The sequence below is a fragment of the Stegodyphus dumicola genome, chromosome 9 (genome assembly GCF_044657685.1).
Source record: "Stegodyphus dumicola isolate Sdum_Otavi_A_Nest chromosome 9, ASM4465768v1".
Lineage (NCBI taxonomy): Eukaryota > Metazoa > Arthropoda > Arachnida > Araneae > Eresidae > Stegodyphus > Stegodyphus dumicola.
Window position 1 is genome coordinate 55,182,513 of NC_140776.1, and position 19,641 is coordinate 55,202,153.

The 19,641-nt window shown below is 31.2% G+C and overlaps 1 protein-coding gene across 1 annotated transcript in view; it reads right to left on the minus strand.

Moving 5' to 3' along the window:
• Positions 1 to 14,501, minus strand: part of LOC118186149 (uncharacterized) — a 204,207-nt gene extending 189,706 nt beyond the window's left edge. The window contains exon 1 of the mRNA XM_035356194.2: positions 14,285 to 14,501. The gene's annotated coding sequence lies outside the window, so the exon portion shown is untranslated. The remainder of the gene's footprint in view (positions 1 to 14,284) is intronic.
• Positions 14,502 to 19,641: the final 5,140 nt, after the last annotated feature.

Genomic DNA, 19,641 nt, shown 5'->3' on the forward strand with positions numbered 1-19,641 from the left:
TTCCGGAGTGATCTTCCATTAAATTCGTTTCATTTATTTAAAAATAATAATTTTCTTCTCTACTATTAATTCTGAATTTTTAGAAGCTCTGATATTCACCACGCAGTGTACGTTTCATAGTTTGAAAATCTTAAGATTTCATTTTAAACCTTAAAGCTTAACCCATTAGCCGCTGGTGTTGCGTTGACGCAACGGTCAAAATAAATGCGTATATAAGTATAACTACCTAAGATATTTTATACCAGCAGAGGATTTTGTGTAGGGAATATTCTGAAGATTATTTCTGTAAAAAATATTTGTCTTCAACAATCATTTTGTTTATAATAATTAATCTCATACTTTAAGCAAAATTTTCGACCGGGTATTTTTGCTGAAAATATTTAACGAAAGAATCGCCGTCTTTATGAGTGATCTATTTTTAGTCAAGGTCACCGTTTATCAGAACATTACATCAGTAAGATGTTTATATTTGTGTTGCGAAGAAAGGGAAAACAGGTGTTGCGCTGACGCAACGTCAGCAGGAAACGGGTAGTCAATCTCCTTTTTCACTCATTGCTTTCAATATTCTGGTTGTTTAAAAATGCCTAGAACGAGGTATTTTACATTAGAAGAAGCCCTTCAAAGATTTTTTGATGAAGAAACAGATGATGATAATGTTAATAATGACCAGAATGAAGCTGATGTTGTTGTTGTTCCCCCAGAAATTGCAGAAACTAGTGACGAAGAAGAAAGGAATAGCAATGTTTTAAATAATGATAATGATATTTTACCAAATGATACTGCTGGGGAAGTTGAAATTCACGTAAGAAGTAAGTTTCAGCCTTCTAAAAGCAGTTATAGTCATACTAAAAAGTTTAAAAAGCAGAAGACTGAAATTTTGAAGTGGATAGAAAAGGAACTGTTAGTTTTGTCTCAGGAAGAACATGAAGAGAGAGATAGAAGAGAAATTATAAAAGACAAAATGCAAGGTAAAACTAGTGCAAAGATTTTCGATTTTCTTTTTGGTTTAGACATTTACTCTCTTCTCGTTGAACAGACAAATATATATGCTCAGGGAAAAAAAAAAAAAAAATCTGAAATGTTTCAGATTTTAAATTACGTCCAAAGGGGCGTTTTTTTAACGTTTTGAGTGTTACTTTTATTTATTAAATATCATGTTCTTTGCACTTAAACCATAAAATTCAGTTCAAGAGCAATATCGCAAAATAATGTTAAATTAAGCATATCTTTAGAATTTCCGATATACACAGTCTCGCGAGCTGGAGATAAAAGTATTTTTTTTCTATATAACGTTGCCATTTCTCGCTTTTAAAGTACTGAGTTTGTAAATCAAAAATTCGTTAAAGTTTTACAAAATATAAAATCTATAATAAAACAAATTCCAAATTTGGGATTTCAGATGCCCATATTCGCAGTAGGATTTCGTCATTCAAAATTCGATGGCTCTATGTACCATTGTTTTATCACAATGCGAGAAATAGACAATCATTTATGCAGATTTTTCATTATTTAATTTCTTCAAATATAATGCAGGACTCTAACATTTTGTGGCAACAGTTTGAAAAGTGAACCGACGTTTATGAGTCCGACGCAAAATCGCAAAACGAAAACAATAGTCCTTCAGGGACAAAGCCCCTTTGGACTAAAAAAAAAAAAGCTCAGAATTTATTGCATCTGAAGCTTATATAAGAAGATTTATTTGAATATTATTGCTTACAGGATATCATTCTTTACCTCAAGAAAAAAATGTATTGGTCTTTTTATAAGGACATTTCTGTTCCTGTTGTACTAGAATCGATATCACGTTTGCAGTACAGGAATATGAAGCAGATCTTGCATTTGACAATAGTCAAATTGACAATACTGATAAATTATATGAAGTGAGACCGTATCTAAACTTACTAAATATCACCACTTTTTACTACTGGAAATATACGCTTTTAGATTACAGACGCGAGAATGCATTATTCCTTTTGAAAACTCTTATTGAGAGTGCAGAATTAGCCAGAAATAGATCAGCAATAGGAAGATATAGTAAATTCAGCATTCAAAAATAAACATTTTATCGTAAAGTCCGTTGATAACAAAAGACTTTGCTGTAAAGAGTACCATAGCCAGAATGTTTATAGATGCAAAGTATGTAATGTAGCTTTACATCATGATTGTAATTAAGCTTTTCATGCTTGAATCTTTCAATTGAAATAATCTGTATTTATACAGATTATTTCAATACAGTGTATTAAGAAATACAGTGTATATTTTAATATTAAATTAATTACAAGTAAAGTGATTTGCAGAACTATAAAACGTTACACAGCTAAAAAGTAATCCTGCGCTCAACTCAAAAAAAAAAAAAAAAAAAAAAAAAAATCACACGAGTACGATCCTACTCACTAAATATCCGTAGTCTTATTCCGCGCGAACGCAACACTCGCTTTTTCCACAGATAAGAGCATTTTTTTTATTTTCAATCTAAATTTATGCTATAAATGCTTAATTTAATATTTGTTATTATTTTCATGAGAAAAGAAACATTCCTTGTAGTTTTGGCGGTTAATGGGTTAAGGCTTAATCGGTTGTAAGCGTATGTTCCAGCTGTTAACTTGAATATCGGCTTCGCATTCTTGCTGCTGAATCATTATCCTGCCGGTGTAGATCCTGAGTCAACGGATTTGATTAAACTAAATTGTGTAGTCTTGCACTACTCTTTACCTTTAAATTTAGTGTTAAGCTTTTAAGTTTCTCACCGCAAGTGGTCGGTAACTCTAAGCAAGTCCGTGCCATCTGTAAACTATTGCGTTCAATAAAAAGGTCTTTTACACACTCCCCCTGGTTGTGTTCATCTTCAGATCTTTGCGAGAAGTTGCAAAGATTAATACTTAAGTAGATCTAGTTACACTGAATGATAGCGCAGGAAACTAGATCCGATAACCTGACATATGTAAAAATCAGAACATTCCTTACACTATTCATATTCTTTCTTCAAGTGCGATGAACTCAAAAATTAAGTACCAAATCTTCCAAGAGAAAAAAAGCCGCAAAATATTTTGTTTGTTGTTGTTGTGATTTATCTCACTTGTCTGATATTAAAATCAGAAAGAACCCACGAAATTAATTGTGGCAAGGAGTGCAAGATTGTGCCTGTCATTGGCAAGAGCCTTGAGCACCATACAGGTGACCGTCCGACTTTGCTCAGTTCCGACCACAATTTTGATGGAAAGCATCCAGGGGGGCTGATTCCGAGGGTCTCCCACCCCTCTTACCCTACCACACACCTCTCGAGAGGACTTTCGGTTCACCGCATACGGCACAAACACTATACATTTACAAACATCCATTCTTTCTCCGGATTTCGAACCCTGGCCTATCGGTACGGCAGTCACTAACCACTACCCCAGTTTGGCGGCGCAGAATGTTTTACGCATCGTAATTTATGGCGTTAGTTTTTATAACGTATGAATTTTTCTCAGCCCCTGATCGATATCGTGGTTAACGATTCCGAGTGCCGTGTTCCTGGGCCATGATTTGAAACCCAGAGAAGGCTTCGATTTCGTAAGTATACAGTATTTTTCCGGCACAGGCACACTTAAAATGTACGGCGAGTTGAACTTCCTTTCGGGAGATTTGATGGTAGAGGAAAAGGGGTGGGAAACCGTTTCCCAGGGAATCCGTTTCCCCGGGGATTGTCTTTCAAAATTGAAACTCCTTTCAACTTTACAGTGCCAAAGGTTCATGCCAGTGACAAATACAATTCTTCCTCTTCGCCACGATAAAATCCATTGACTTGTTCTGATGTTACTGTGAGACAAGTCACAATAGCAAAACTTTTCTACAGGGTTTATCAGAAAATGTATAAAATGAAAAGTCCAAGGAAAAAAATCTAATTACTATAATTTAAACATAAATATCTCATTTCTACTCATCTCGAGTAAAAGAAAAGCAACAGCTATAGAACTTACATGTTCATACAATTTATTTGAAACTTATCCATTTTTATGTTGCTACTCTATGTTACTACATATGCTTATGTTACTACGTAAGAATTTCTAATGAATGAAAGTATTTTACTGTCTTTTATCTCCTACAGTACTGACTGATTACAACATGAACAAACCGAATAATGAATGGAGACCATAACATAAATGCCAAAAGTAGGACGGCCGTATATTAGTGAGATGCATTTTCACCTGAACCCCTGTGGGCAGGGGACAATTTGCTTCCGCCTACTGCCATCGCACAGAAGGGGAGTTTAAAAATGTGATCATCAAGCAAGAAAGGCCATGTACCTACCTCTTCAAAGTTGGGTGTGTGATTCATTGCTATCATAACTAACTGATCAACCTCGAAGCTAATGGATTGAGGAGCAGTGGCTTTGAAAGAACATTTCTCGGTACATTAGCTGTAAAAGGGCATCAGCTCAAGTTACTTTACAAAGTCGCAAAGGGTACGGGGTTTTAAGATTTTTGAAAAGTATACGGAACTATCGATTCATGAATTAAGTTCTGTCCGCTCTTACAAATTCAGCATAATTTAGTTAATTGCCGAGGGCTATTGTTTGCGCATCCTTCCAAAATGATAACAAACCGATACCACGATGTTTCAGAAACGTAATAAGCTTATTATTAAAAACATGGAATTAAACAAGGTATTTAAGTTCTTTAATTGCTTTTGCAAAGACGCATGTCCAGTTTCGCCTCAGTTCAGCTACTTTTCCGCATCAAAGAACTGAAGCATTACAAATCTTCAGATGATAAGAGAAAAAATACTGCAAATTAAATTACTATTATTTGTTATTTACCTATAAAGTATAATAAAAGTAACCGTTAGAACACTTAACCGAAGTTAATAATTTGATAAACCTATGACATCAAAAATGTATCACAAAAATGATTTTATTATGCCTATATCTTTGCAAGCATTCCATGAAAATTCTGTATAAATTATAATATTAAGAAATATATACAATTTCTTTACTAAATCAGCGAAATTGTATACGGAAGATAAATACCTTAGTTCGATGTTTAAAATTAAGCATAAAAATTTACATTGGTTTTATAAAAAATCTACACGAATTTTGAAGGAATGGAAAAAGGATCTCTCTTAAATTACAAGTTTTGGACAAAAGAATTCTATAAAAAAAGAGTAAAAAGAAACACACATTTTCCATACCCAAAATAATATCCTGAGTATATTTTATGAAAGAAATCGTGTCAGAATCTTATAAAAAATAATTTTAAATTTATGAATGAACATTGTGAGCAAGTTAAAAAAAATTAATGGATCATTGGAATCCTTTGAAAGATCAGGAAAATTATAGAAATTCAAGTTAATAAACACTGTTTCTAACATTTAAGGATTTAGAAACTTCATACCTTTATTCCGATTATTAAATTTACTTAGAAACTTGAACATAAGAAGAAAATTTAGCACTTTTCAAAAGAAGAAAAAAAAACTAAAATTAAAATTGTCAAATATGATTTTACAAGTACGCTTGTACAAAGCTAATGTTATTAACTAAAGAATTCTTTAAAATGATGATTATTATTCTATTTCATAAAAAGTAATATAATATTTAAAGAACTCTTAAATCCATTCTCATTAAAAAGGCATATAAGAGAAAAATTATTTAAAGAAAATATATAAAGCTACAATTAAGTTATCTTCACGATAAAGTAAGATTATATTTAGACATTCTAGACGCCTATACCGTGGCAAAAAGTATAAGGTATCGTAAAACGGTCATTTAAAGCATGTTTATTATCTCCTTATAAAAATCATTATTAGTGCTATATTCCTTATCTTCATTTTTCTCTCTCGCATTTTTAATCTGAACTACAGACAACTCTTAGTTATTTAAGGTATCGATTAAGTAAGAAAATGACAACATAATGAAAACATGAAAACCTTCACCCCCTAGGGCTTTGAGGACTCTAGGAGTGCTGGTTGAACTGGTGTATGGTTGATCGTTTCTCCAAGTGTGATACAAATATGAGTTAAAGTCAGAATGAAAGGATGTTTATGGGGTTAAGGTAATCAGCAGTTGGTAAGGCTTTAAATTTACTTTCAATTTAGTAGTAGCTACTTAACATGTCTTGTATTTTTGTTGTAAGAGTGGCTTTAAAAACAAATTTATGAAACAAACTCCACATTTCTAAACATTTATTTACATTATTTAGCTTACTAATTAGCATCCGAATTTGAGTATAATCAGCAAGCAGTAGTAGTTAGCTGCTTTACAGTCTCAATACTATTTAACTCTAAATGAATATGTCTTTTGAAAACGTTTTTTCAGGGGGGCGAGAGATGACATCTTTTTTTAGATTTTCTTCAAAAAAACCCAAAAAATAAACCCTTTCCAGATAAATTAGCCTGCAGTTGTTTGTTACAGCTAACTAGCCTTGATTCCTTGTAGAAGGATGAAAACAATATTCATTTTAAAGCTAGAGCAGATAAGAGAAATTTTAAAAAAGTTTGTTCTAACTGAATGATTCTTACAGTTTAAACATAAATATAAAATGAAAAACTGTTGCTGTTTTTTAAAAGGTTCTAATGATTAATAATGATTGTGAAGTCTATCTAATTGTAGAGATTGAAAAACAATATCGCAAATGCAATACCACCACGAATTAAAATCCCAGTATTTGAAAACTTCTGTTTACACAAACCAGCAGATCCTGAAACACTTGCACAACCATCTCAACAGAAGCGGATACTAACACATCGTAGATAGTGTTACTTTCTACTTAGATATGGCCCAGAAAGTGTTGCTAAAAGGTCTACCACCTGCTAGTTTTTTTTTAATAAAAAAAATCATTGCCGGTACATTCGAGAGAGGAAAGTAAAAGTGCCCCACTTCTCTGGCGATAAAAGTGAGGCAACATGCAGTGCCTCAAATCAGGGGCCTCTGAAATGGGAGGAAGGCAACAGGGAGCCAAGTCGTTTATTGCCTCAATCGTCTTGCGAACGTTAAAGTAATGATTATATTGATTTCTTAAAGAGAAAATTGTGGTTTAGAGGCAACAATATGCTCATATTTCGACTTCTGATACCTAAGTACACAACAAGATGGCACTGAGGGGGTTAAAAGCAATTACTTAATAGTATTCTGGCAAAACGTACTGTAGATCCATACTTAAATTAATACAAGAAGTTATCATTGATAAAGAACTTTTTTTTTCATTCTTCCCTACCGAAGTATCCAACTGTTTAATTATAAATCAAGAACAACGAACTCATATCTAAATAATGAAATAAAAACTCCAAAGACAGAGAATTCCGTTTTCGGTAAAGAATGTCGGATTGCTTAATTATACAATAAAAAGACAATTCTTAATCAATTTTTCATTCCGAAAAAACGTACAACGTGAAATATACAATAAAAACAACAGTTACAAAAAACGAAGTTTAGCAAAGCATTGACAAAATATAGTGATTTAAAGTTATGTGATTCTTGAATACGAGAGACACATAGAAGGAAATGAGAAACATAGTAACAAAACCTAATTAAAAACAAGGAAAAAGACATAAGTAAAAATGATTTAATGAATTCGGATTTCTTCTTCTACCTATTCAAGCATAAAAATTGCAATTAGTAAAACATCGTCAACTTAGCATGTGTGTGAAAAACCTATGTGAGAATTTTCAGATTTCCCTGTTCTCGAGGATTTCACTACCATTCCTTTCCAAACGGTTCGTTCAATGAACCGAAAGGAAGCAAAATGAATTATTCCTTTTTTGCGCTAATTATAATTACAACTACAACAAGTAAAATCGGATTTATTACTGTTTTTTCTGGAGAAATGCAAACAATGTCGGAGCACACTCTGGCAGCTAAATAAGTTCTGAATAAAAATTTTAGGAAAACCAAAATTGCTTGTTGTAAGATTTCCGGCAGTTTATCGTTGCCAAATTTCTGGTAGTAATCGTAATCCTACAAAACACTGTTCTGTTTAAAAAAAAATCATCTTTTGTGGTTAATACATTTAATCTAAAATTATAAGGTTAACAACACATTAAGTAACATTCTCCTACGACGGTCATATATATATATATATGGATGCGCGATTCGAACTAGTGTATTTATCAAAAGCTTAGATTTATAGCTTCTTTTTGCAAGTCCCCCCCCCAAATTTTAGGTCTCTTTTTATTTTATGTAGTTTTAAAATCAAAGAATTAAAAAAAGCTTGAACTAAAGCTAAGCATTGGAAAATCAATAAATTCTTACAATCTAACCTAACTCAATTCTACAATTACTAAAACCCCAATCTGAGGCGAGCGAGCTATTTTCTATCTGATAGCTCCGCTGAAGGTTATAAATATCTGTCACAGTGCCAACAACGTTTACAATCTCCATGGATCGTACATGCACTGCAGATTCACATAAAAAATGCATTTGAAGAAATCATCTTAAATAACACACAAAGCATTCTAATCTAATAAAATGGAGAATTTCGATAATATAGGAATTTTAGAAATACGTTACTCTTCAATATTAAGAATTTGATAAACTTCTATGTTTATTTTTTGCTAACGGTAAAAGTTAAAATTTTGTAAACCTACGAAGGTTAATTGGCTTGCAATATCTAGGTAAAAGTTTGCAGGATCATTTGCTTTTGAAATACCTTTCATAGATATTTTTGATAAAAGGCCGGCTTCAAAACTGATTTACATCGAAAAAAGAACAACGATTACTTATTTCGTTCAATTTATAATATTCACGGAAAATGAATGCATGTTAGTGAAAAATCTATACATTAAAAAATAATAACGAGCTAAATATGAATAAAAGACAATATTGAATGCACAGCTAAGCCTAAGACAGAAATAGGAAGTCAATTAAGTGCCATTGGTGGATTGTGTGTAGGCCATTCTTAACATAACTCTTAATGCCCCTCATTCTTTTAATAATAATGAAATTCACAACTGAAAATTTAAAAGACCAGGATGGAAACGCCACATGAATTAATTTAAATTTTAATCATGTTACGAAAAGAGATAAGGCATTTGATATTTAATTTTTGGTGGCTCGTGAATAAAAAATCTCAAAAAATACAACAGCCGAAATAAAATATTCTCAGGTTTTCAATGAAGTGTAACAAATAAATAAAAAAATTTCAATAAATTATTCTTATAGCCTCACCCTTTTTCACGAACCCGATGACATTGCCTTCGTTTCATGGTACATGATAAATAACCGAAATCTGAAAAATTCTAATTACCATTTTATGATTGATTGACACTTTCTCCGGGTCACAGATAGCACGTCGGGGGGCGTGGCCAACGGAATCTCGAACCGAAATTCCAAGCAGGCGAACTTTTCCCGAACAAAGAGAATCTGGAATCGTTCCAAGTCGGCCAATCACCAAGACTTTTTAACAATAAACAATGATGGAAAAAGAATTTGAATGTTGTTTTTTGTGTCGATTGGAGCTTTCGCATTTCATTATCGAAATTTTCAACCCAAAGAAAATAAATAAATAGTTTCTTTGTTAGTCGGTGGTCGCCATTATAGTCGATTCTCTAACAGATGATGTCACGTGCGGAAGGTTGCCTGATGATCGGAAGATCTCACGCAACGAAGTCTTTCAGTGCAAGTAGGCTAATTCGCATGGTGTCGTTGCCATTTTGAATAATAATAAAAGAAAACACCTTCTGTTATCAATAAAAAAACGAGTGATCCTTATGTGGTATTATCCTGTCTTTTTAGCCACAAATATGAAAGAAATTCCGCATGTAAGTGTAAGCAAATGCTTCAATATCAATTTGGAATATAACAGGATTCCGCAGTGCCCCATAATAAGCAAACGAATTTTTTCACGTTTATTAAAATTACAAGAGACAACATTTCGTATTAAATAATAGTTTAGTATTAATGTTTAAAATTTTTAATTATGCAAAAAAAAAAAAAAAAAAAAAAAAAAAAATAATAATAATAATAATAATAATTAAGCAAATTTTTTTAATAACTGATTAATTTTTAGTCCAAAGGGGCTTTGTCCCTGAAGGACTCTTGTTTTCGTTTGGAGATTTTGCGTTGGTTCAGTATAAATGTCCGTTTCACTTTTCAAACTGTTGCCACCAAATGTTAGAGTCCTGCATTATGTTTGAAGAAATTAAACGATGAAAAATCTGCATAAATGTATGTATCTTTCTCTCATTGTGATAAAACAACGGTACATACAGCCATGGAATTTTGAATAACGTAATCCTCCTACGAATATGGGTATGTGGAAGCCCAAATTTCAAATTTGGAATTTGTTTTATTATCGATTTCATATTTTGTAAAACTTTAACGAATTTTTGATTAAAAAACTCAAGGATTTCAAAGCGAGCAATGGCAACATTGTACGGATAAAATATTTTTATCTTCAGCGCGTGAGACTGCCCATCGGAAATTCTAAAGATATGCTCATTTTAAAACTATTTCGCAATATTGCTGTTGAACTGAATTTTATAGTGTAAGTGCGAAGAACGTGATATTTAATAATAAATGTAACACACAAAGTATTAAAAAAAAACACCCCTTTGGACGTAATTTAAAATCTGAAACCTTCCAGAATTTTTTTAAATAATTTTTTCAGTTTTATTTTTACTAATGAAAACATTTTGTAACAAGGGCACCCAAATGTGCTTTAATAAGTATGGTAACAGTATAAACATTAATATTATTATTAAGAAGAATGTGTATTGTTTTTAAATTGTTCAGTGCAGTGGAAAAAATGTACTGTCATAATGTATGATTAATGGGAAATCTTATATCGCACGGAATTAGAAGAGCTATCGTGATTAGGAATTTGAAAAGGCGCGGAAATATTTAGGTTAGAGGACGGAGATCAGGTAAGTAATAAATAACACAAAAACTCAATCGTACTCATCTCCAATTTCAAGAAGTCCCTAAAGAGCAGATTATCTTAATTATTACATATGTACAAACAAAACGTTTTTCTCTGATTATTAAACATAGTAATTATATTTTCGTGTTTTACAGCTAAAAGGAAATATTTTAAATATTCAGGTCCCATTATATAGAATTAAGTATTTAAAAAAATTTCGACAGTAATTTTATTAGAGTAATAAATTTATTGGAATAATAAGAAAAATAAGAAAAAAGTTATTATTTGGTTATTTGTTAGAAAGCTTCTGCCTTCTAAAGCGACCATAATCAAGAAAGGAACAATACTAGTAAATATTATTCCTACCAATTTCTAGAATCAGGGAAAAGATTTGCACGAAAATAGAAATTTTATTTTGTGTTTTACAGCTAAAAGAAAATATTTTAAATATTTAGGTCCCTTTATAAAGAATTAAACATTAAAAAGAAAATTTCGACAGTAATTTCAGTATAGTGGTTAGGTAAGGCCTGGCTGTGATACCGAAGGGCCCGTGTTCGAATCCCAGAGAAGGCATGGTTGTAAAATCGTGTGTCCCATCATAGGAGATAACGGTGGCCACCTGTTAAGTGATTCCACCATAAAATGGCCAACACTTTTGGCCTTAGGAGTGGCTAATGACGTTATAGGCAAGTGCTTGTCATTGGAAAAAAAATATTGGAATACTAAGAAAAAAAAGAAAAAAAAAAATATTATTTCGTTATTTGTTAGGAAGTTTCTTCCTTCTAAAGCGACCAACAGTAACAAACAAGAAGAACAATAGTAATAAATAGTAATAAAGCAGAACAACAGTAATAAATATTATTTCTACAAATTTCTGGAATCAGAGAAAAAACTTGAACGAAAGTGTAAGAATTTATAACTTCAATCTTTATTCAAACTTAGTAGTTACATCTATTAATCAAAATAATTATGATATGATTCTATCATAACTCAATAGCCATTATGCAATTCTAATATAATCTAATAGCATTCTGCATAACTCTATACTTCAGATATTTCGTAATTATTATGAGTGATATAATTGATATAATTTGTTTTTCCTTTGGAAAATCTTATACAGAATAAATTTTCAAATAAAAGTTTGATTGAAAATTTGTGTGATAAGGTATAAACTAATCATTAAAACTAAATTAAAATCTTATTGTTTTCTGATAAAAAGACAGTAGTATAATTTCACTTAAAAAAATTACTTTTTATAGAAAGAAAGTTTCAATATCAAAAGTAAAACAGAACAATCAGCATTGCCATCTTATAAAAGCTAGTTTTCTACTCAAACGAAAATTCAAAAAGGAATAATTTAATTAAAAGGATAACTACAAGTACTAGTTCAAGGATTCCTCTAAATTTTTTAATACATAGAGAAGATTTTTTAATACAGTGATAGATAGATAGATTTAATAGAGAGATTTTTTTTTAGTGAAAGCAACTAAAAGGTCTCAGTTCATCTTTTTATAAATCAGAAGGGTTAGTACTTATTAATATTAAATTTACCACTATGGCAATTAAAAATACAAGAATATAATTCTTTTTTTTTTTTTTATATCTCTCCATATGAAAGGGAGGACAAAATGAACTCTGAAGCTAGTTCATTTTACTTTCGTAATGAATTGAAAACGGTAACGGTAAAACCCACAGGTAGATATTGCAGTTTTTAAATTTTTTATTCAAATCCTTTTAATTTAAGCTTTCTTGAAAGCAGTAGTAACTCCTTAAATGTAATAGACGTAGGTACTTTAAATGTAATGCAAGCAGCAGTGTAGAATAAATTTATTAAGACATTAAATTTTATAATAAATGCTTGAGTATTGACTAATAATTATCGCATTATTGTTTAAATTTATAAAGTGAAACAAAAAAGTATAATTTGGACCCAAAAAAAATTTCAAATTTCGGAATTTCTTTTACGAATTGCATCATTGTGCTCTCGTTTTAATACACGCAATAAATTCGTGTTAATTAGCAAATGCTTACTATTACTTTCAGAGTGAAAAAAAATCTCTTATTTAGTGCGTCAAGAATATTTTCGCCTAATTTTTAGGTGATAATAATTACTTAGAATTTCTCATATTAATTTTTATTTCGCATTAAAATAACATTTCACAGCAAAAGTAAAAAAATTACTTTTAATTTGTATTGTAGAAATATACCAAAATTTCACCGTAAAAGCGAATAAATAAACAAATAAATAAAAAATTCTTTAACTGATATTTTGAGTTACATAACATTGAACACAAAAAGAGCTTTTACTTCTCGGACTGCTGTTCCACGAAAATATTAAGCTGACAGATTGATAGGAAAAAATGCTATACTCATTCGACATATAACGGGGGGAAAAGAGAGAAGTAACGTGGAAAAAGAGCTCAATTCTGTATTCAAGATTAGTGTAAAATGGGCAATGAATAATCTTAAAAATTTCTATTATTACGTGAATAAATAATGAAACATTTTACGCTTAATAAAATAATGTCAAATTTTGGTCCAATACAATCTCTAACATCTTTCGCCCAAATTGGAAACGATGAGTTTAAAAATAATTATTAATTTATTAGCGAGACAAATATTAGTGAATCTGCAGAAATATAATATTTTCAAATTGCCTCAAAATTAGGCTTAAAAATTTTGAGCAATGAAAAATGTATTTTGCTTGAAGGAACATTTAAATACATATTCACTAAGAAAAATCATCTAATATTAAGTGGTTTTCCTTAGTTAAAATATATTTAACTGCATTTCATACATGGCGAGAAAACTGCTTGATATTTAACTGTAAATACGTAATAAATTATTAAATCAATTAAGTAGATATTCTTTAAAATGAATTTTCAATTAATTTAGCATTAATTTTAAATAAAGGCAAAATTTCGTTCATTTCGTCTTAAATTACATAGTATGCCAAGATTTCATGTTAAACTATAGATTTGTCCCTTAAAATGAAATTAGTGCAATTAAAATTATAATAATTATCACAAAAATGAGATAACTGTCCGATTTTTGAGCATTATTCCTGTGACAAGAAATGCCATAGACGTATTACAAAAATTATCAAAGGCAGCCTCAGAAGTCATACGAAATATTTATTGTTTTAAATAATTAAACAATATATCTCAAAGCTGAACTTTGACTGCAGTATCAGGTATAACCATAAAACAATAACAGGACTTGTATTATATGCGCTTTTCTTCAATTTCAATTCTTTTAAAAAATCTTATTTTTCTTGTGAAAAAATAATAATAATTGAACTCTTCTGCTGTATATTTGCCCTAACTTAATATGCTACACGGTAAAACTCGAGATAATTAATTAATATGTATTTGCAACAACTAAAAGTGAGAATTATATTAAAAAATAAATAAACCGTTTCCCTATTCAAATGAATGTGAACAATTACTTACATTGGAAAGGTATTCCAGTAAATGGTAACTACGGTCCACGAAATAAAATAGAAGGTCGTCCACGGTACAATATCCACAGAATGCTCATAGGCACAAATCCCACGTAAGCCCAGTGCAAAAGAAAACGGGTCAACACAGTCACTACTGCATCGTTTCTGGGGAAGCCCGTGCAGTGGAGTTGATCTAAACAGTGCCTTCTTCGGCACTGAGACGGAGCGCAAGAGCAGAGCACAAGGAAACCCACTTTCGAAAAGTCCGGTCAAACAGGTTACCTTAACGTGGGCTGCTTTAGCGCCAAATGCGTCGCCAAAGAACGGAAACCAAAACTAAACGAGTGCGTCGATTTTCAATGTCCCGTTTGAATGAGCGCGCGTTTTGTCCTAATTTAAAACATATCAAATATATTTACTGTATAGCATTATTGTTCCATATATCAACATCAAAAATTCTGCGCTCTGTAAATGAATTAATTTGAAAATTACATGTTTTACAGAATGTAGGTATTTCAAAATTTAGAAAATCGGTCGTAAAAACTTAATTTTTGACATCTTTCTTCCCGCTTTTACGTTACATTATATTGTATTTCTCTACTAGGAAATTTATCCTCCATGGTAGTGATCAATTTGCCAATATGTTGTCATTCCATGCCCTCATAAGTCTATTTAATTTACCTTTTAAATTAAAATTGTATATTGCTTAAGAAACTCAACCATTAAAACAATACACACATTTCTTTTAATTACATCTATCTCGTTTAGTGTAATTTATAAAAGTATTTCTAACGCCAACTAGTGTTTCTAACGCATATTTCGGTTTCCACTAGTGTTTTGAACGTCATTTAGTAAATAGCTATTCCTTTCTAAATTTATTACAATATTTTCTGAAAATAATAATAGGCAAAATTATTAGTTCATTTAATGAACAGACTTACATATCAGTGATATTCTTGCTTTTACATCCATTCCAGTATGAACTGTAGTCCAGGATCCCTTGCAAAGAAACATTTCGGGCATCTAAAAACAAAACATTCAGCATAATGTTTTAAAGAAATTATGTGGCAACACTCAGAGAAGAAATACAGATGCATTTTATGCAAGAATAAAAATCACATATTGTAACTTTACTTAAAAGTTTTCGTTTTAACCGATGCGAGACATCCGACGAAACACTCCCCAGTGGCTGAGTAAATAGGATAACTGAAAACTGGTGGTTCAATTCCGAGTTCACGCTATGCCAAATGATCTAGCAATACCGAGCTTCTGCAGTTTTTCTCGTTGACTTTTTCCTAATGAGTATATGAACAAGTTTAGATTAGGAAGCCCTCCATGACGAAACCCCTCCTAAGTCAGATATCACTTGCATGCTTTGTCATAATCAGTTAAATTTATTTTAAGTCCAAAATTTATTTAGAAGATAAGTTTCCGGAAAAGAAAAAATTCTGTACATTTTCTATTTAAAAATGGAAATTTCTAGTCAAAATTCAGTATTTTATCAAAATATTTACATAAAATAAAGAAACATGTTTATTCGACCCATAATAAAATTTATTTATTCTGATATATTCTAGCAATGTATTAGTCTGTACTTTTTTTAGGTAACATTACAGTTAAAATATATTAAATGTAGAGACCTAAAAACATTTCAACAGAATTATTCCTTACGTTATGATATATCCCTTGCATAAACTCAAAATTTCTGTATGAGGCAAAATACCGTCATATAATTTCACTTAACTTTACATTAAATGGTTAGGAAGTATGAAGAGAGCAATTAAAGACGATTACGATAATAATAGTGATCCAGGTCTCACACGACTACCGGTATTCTTAAGAATACTTCATACCAAAATGCTTTAAACTCTACTTATCCTAGTTTAGCTTTTGGGCTCAAATGTCGGTAAATAGGCTAGCTTCGTGTTTTCCCCATGTGTAACGTGGATACGAGCTAATTTCTATTAAAAACCCCTCTATAAAGGCATCCCTCCTCTTAGGCAGATAGCTTCAAGTACTTTGCCATAATCAGATAAACTTATAAGGTTTTTTTTCTTCCTTTCCTCATATCTTCGTGATGTAATTGGAAGCATACTTGAAGTGTATTCGAGAGGTCTAGGGTTCGAATTCCGGCGATGATACTGCCCGTGTTTCACGTCTCTTACTTCAAAATAACCTAATGACTCTACAGCTGCGCCCGAATTGAAAGGTAGTGGACGATAATTTTGTCACCACCAGGATTTGGCGACTGGGAAATCCTATGTCGACGACCAGGATTTGGCAATCCTAACTCGTCCTTTAAAAGGGCGAATATACTCGTATAAGGTATTTTCTACCTCCTTTCCGCATGCCTTTGTGGTGTAATTGGAAGTATACTCGAAGCGCATTCGAGAGGTCCAGGGTTCGAATCCCAACAAGGGCACTGCACATTTTTCACGTCTCCTGTTTTAAAATGATCTAATGATTTTACAAACCAAACCAAACCTGCCATGGTTATGAAGAGAACATCCACTCAGCTGTGTCATTTTCATTTCCTTCCTTCTAAAAGAATTCAAAACAATTAAGAAACATCACTAGAGTCTAAACACGAAACTTTGGAAAAGTTATACACTTACTGTTGCTATAAATTTAAAAATTCCAACAAGTGAGCCAATGAAATATTATTGGAATTTCTTTTGCTATCGCCAACTCCATACATGCAACATTATAAAGTGAAAAGGACTTTGCATTCATGCATTTTATTGAAAACAAACTCAGTGATTTCCATTTTAGAATAATCAGCATTTATAATTGAATGAGAAGAATAAATTCGCGTATACTACCTCTTTTCAACTTTTTTAATAACCCATTATTTCAATAATAAATAAACATACCGACAACTTTCGACAAATGCATGTTCTTCGAATGCTCATTCTAAATGATCATGATGATCTAACGAAATGCGATAACATCATAAGTTTACTTCCTCTTTCAAGTCACGCTCACATCTAAAATTAAATGACGTAATAGTAAATATGCTGAATTCCATAATTATTATAATAATCCATAATTATTATAATTCCATAATTAATAACAGGTAAATATTCATGGCGTTGATATAATGTATCCTTTTATACAAAGATGAAAAATAACTCGAATAACGTATTATATATTAAAATCTGCATGAAAATACTGCTAGCAGAAAAAATACATAAGTAAAAATTCAAAGTAATTACTATCTTAATTTAATGTAGTTTATTGACATCAGCAAAAACCTTTATGGAAGCAAATCTGTGTTTTCTAACGACGCATCGCGGTTTTTGGCACAGGCATTGGCAAACCAAATGCCATAGTTTTCCTAGCAAAGTAATTGGTAACACGAAACAATCTAAATCCTCGAAACGGAATAATAATTTTGAATAAAAAACTAAATAACCAAGAAGTGAAACCATTTAATTCTATTTATTCTCTGGAGAAAATTTACGATTATTATTATTATTAATATTATTACGTTTTGTGATCGAATTTATCAAAATGGCACAGATCGTTGTTAAACAAATTTGGTATTAGATTCTGAAATATGAGGATTTAAGTTTTAAAATGTTTATGATATGCAATTCTGTAATGTTGGAAGCAAAACACTACTTCTGGAATTTTTCTATGAAATTAAATTTCATTTTAACAAAAACTTTCAGTGTCTCAGTTATATTTAAATATGAATAAATCGACAGAAAATATTTTTCAAAAATTCTGTAACATATAAATGTAATTTTCATGTGCCTTGTAACATGATAAATACTTAAAATCAGTTACACGTCAAGGTAAAAGATATTAGTGTAAATCAAATTTTCCAGCATTTGACATATATTCGAAACTGAATTTCAAATTTTCAATTTCTTATGCCTGGCTTTACAACATTCAGTAAACATCCTCGTTTCGTAAAACCAGTAAACATTTATTGCTAGTATTATATCCCTCCGCTGTCTCACAAAAGCTAAAATTCTTCATACGACAGATGGCTCGTAATGAATGTCTTTAAAAGAACTCTTTCTGGGAAAATTTATTCTACAAGTATTTTAGACTCAGATTATTGTCATTAGGTCTTCCCAAATGACAGTTCAGAAGCAAACTTTTCTTTCGTAAACATTGTTTGACAGTCAGATTCTGACTAATTTTTTTTTTCCTGTTAGTATGTTGCAGTAATGATATATTTCTTTAAATTAAGTCTAATTCTTAAGGGAAATATTTTAGCTGTCAGTTTAGATATAAATTGACAGCCGATACATTTAAAGTGTATGGTAAAGTTAAAAAGGTAGAGGAGGATCATGGTTATTTAAATGCAAAAATAACGGAAGACAATAACATAAAAGAAAAGTTCAGATGTAAATGCTTCGCAGAAATTACTATTGCAATTTTATAAATGATGCAGAAGATAAAAGTTGTATAAAAAGAGAGATTAGCCATTACTTTTAAATCTTTTTGCTCAAGTTCTCTGAACACAGTAACAAAACTTTGAAATATTGTTTGAATAAATAACATAAGGTGTCTTCCATGGAATGGAAAATAGCATTTTTTAGTTATAAGTATATAGAATATTTTCTCCCTCCTTTCTGCATGCCTTGGTGGTGTAATTGGAAGCATACTCGATGCATATTCGACAGGTCCCAGCGTTCAAGTCCCGAAGAGGGCACTGCACAATTTTCACCTCTTCTGCTTTAAAAAAAAAAAAAAAAAAACCTAATGACTCTAAAAGCTTTTGAACACACTTTTGGAACACAACACTCCGAATTACTCAAAGAAATTTTATCAGAAAGAGTCTTTTCTCCCCCCTAAGCGCATGTTTTAGTTAAGATTTAAGTGCGGCAAATATTTCAGCTTGCCAAGAAATTTGCTCCCTTTCTACTGATTTAATAATATGTTAACTGATTTTTCTTAATTTCATTGAGGAATTTGGTTCCCACATTAGTTTTTATTTCAGCTCAGGCTAATAGTTTATCGTTAACTGCGGTTAGATTTGGAAGATTAGTTTTATGGCTTAGCAAAAAAATTGTAAAATAATGCTCTAGATATTTTGCATTTAAAAAGCACACAATGCAGGTATAAACAAGCAATTTTACAGCCAAGTAACTGAAGTTTATGGTGTAATATTAATTAAAAAAATATGGGAAGTTTCGAGGCACGAGTTTTGTAATCTGAAATTTATGTCACCACGAAATAAATTATAATATTAAAAATAATATTATGCTACAACCCTGTTAGCATGATGGTAGGGGTCTTCCCCAACTGCCAGGGTTCGAATTCTGGAGAAGCCAAGGATTTTTGTAAATGTGAAGTATTTTTGCGGCATGGGGCCACTTAAAGTATTGTTGAGCAAAAAGGTTTTTCAAG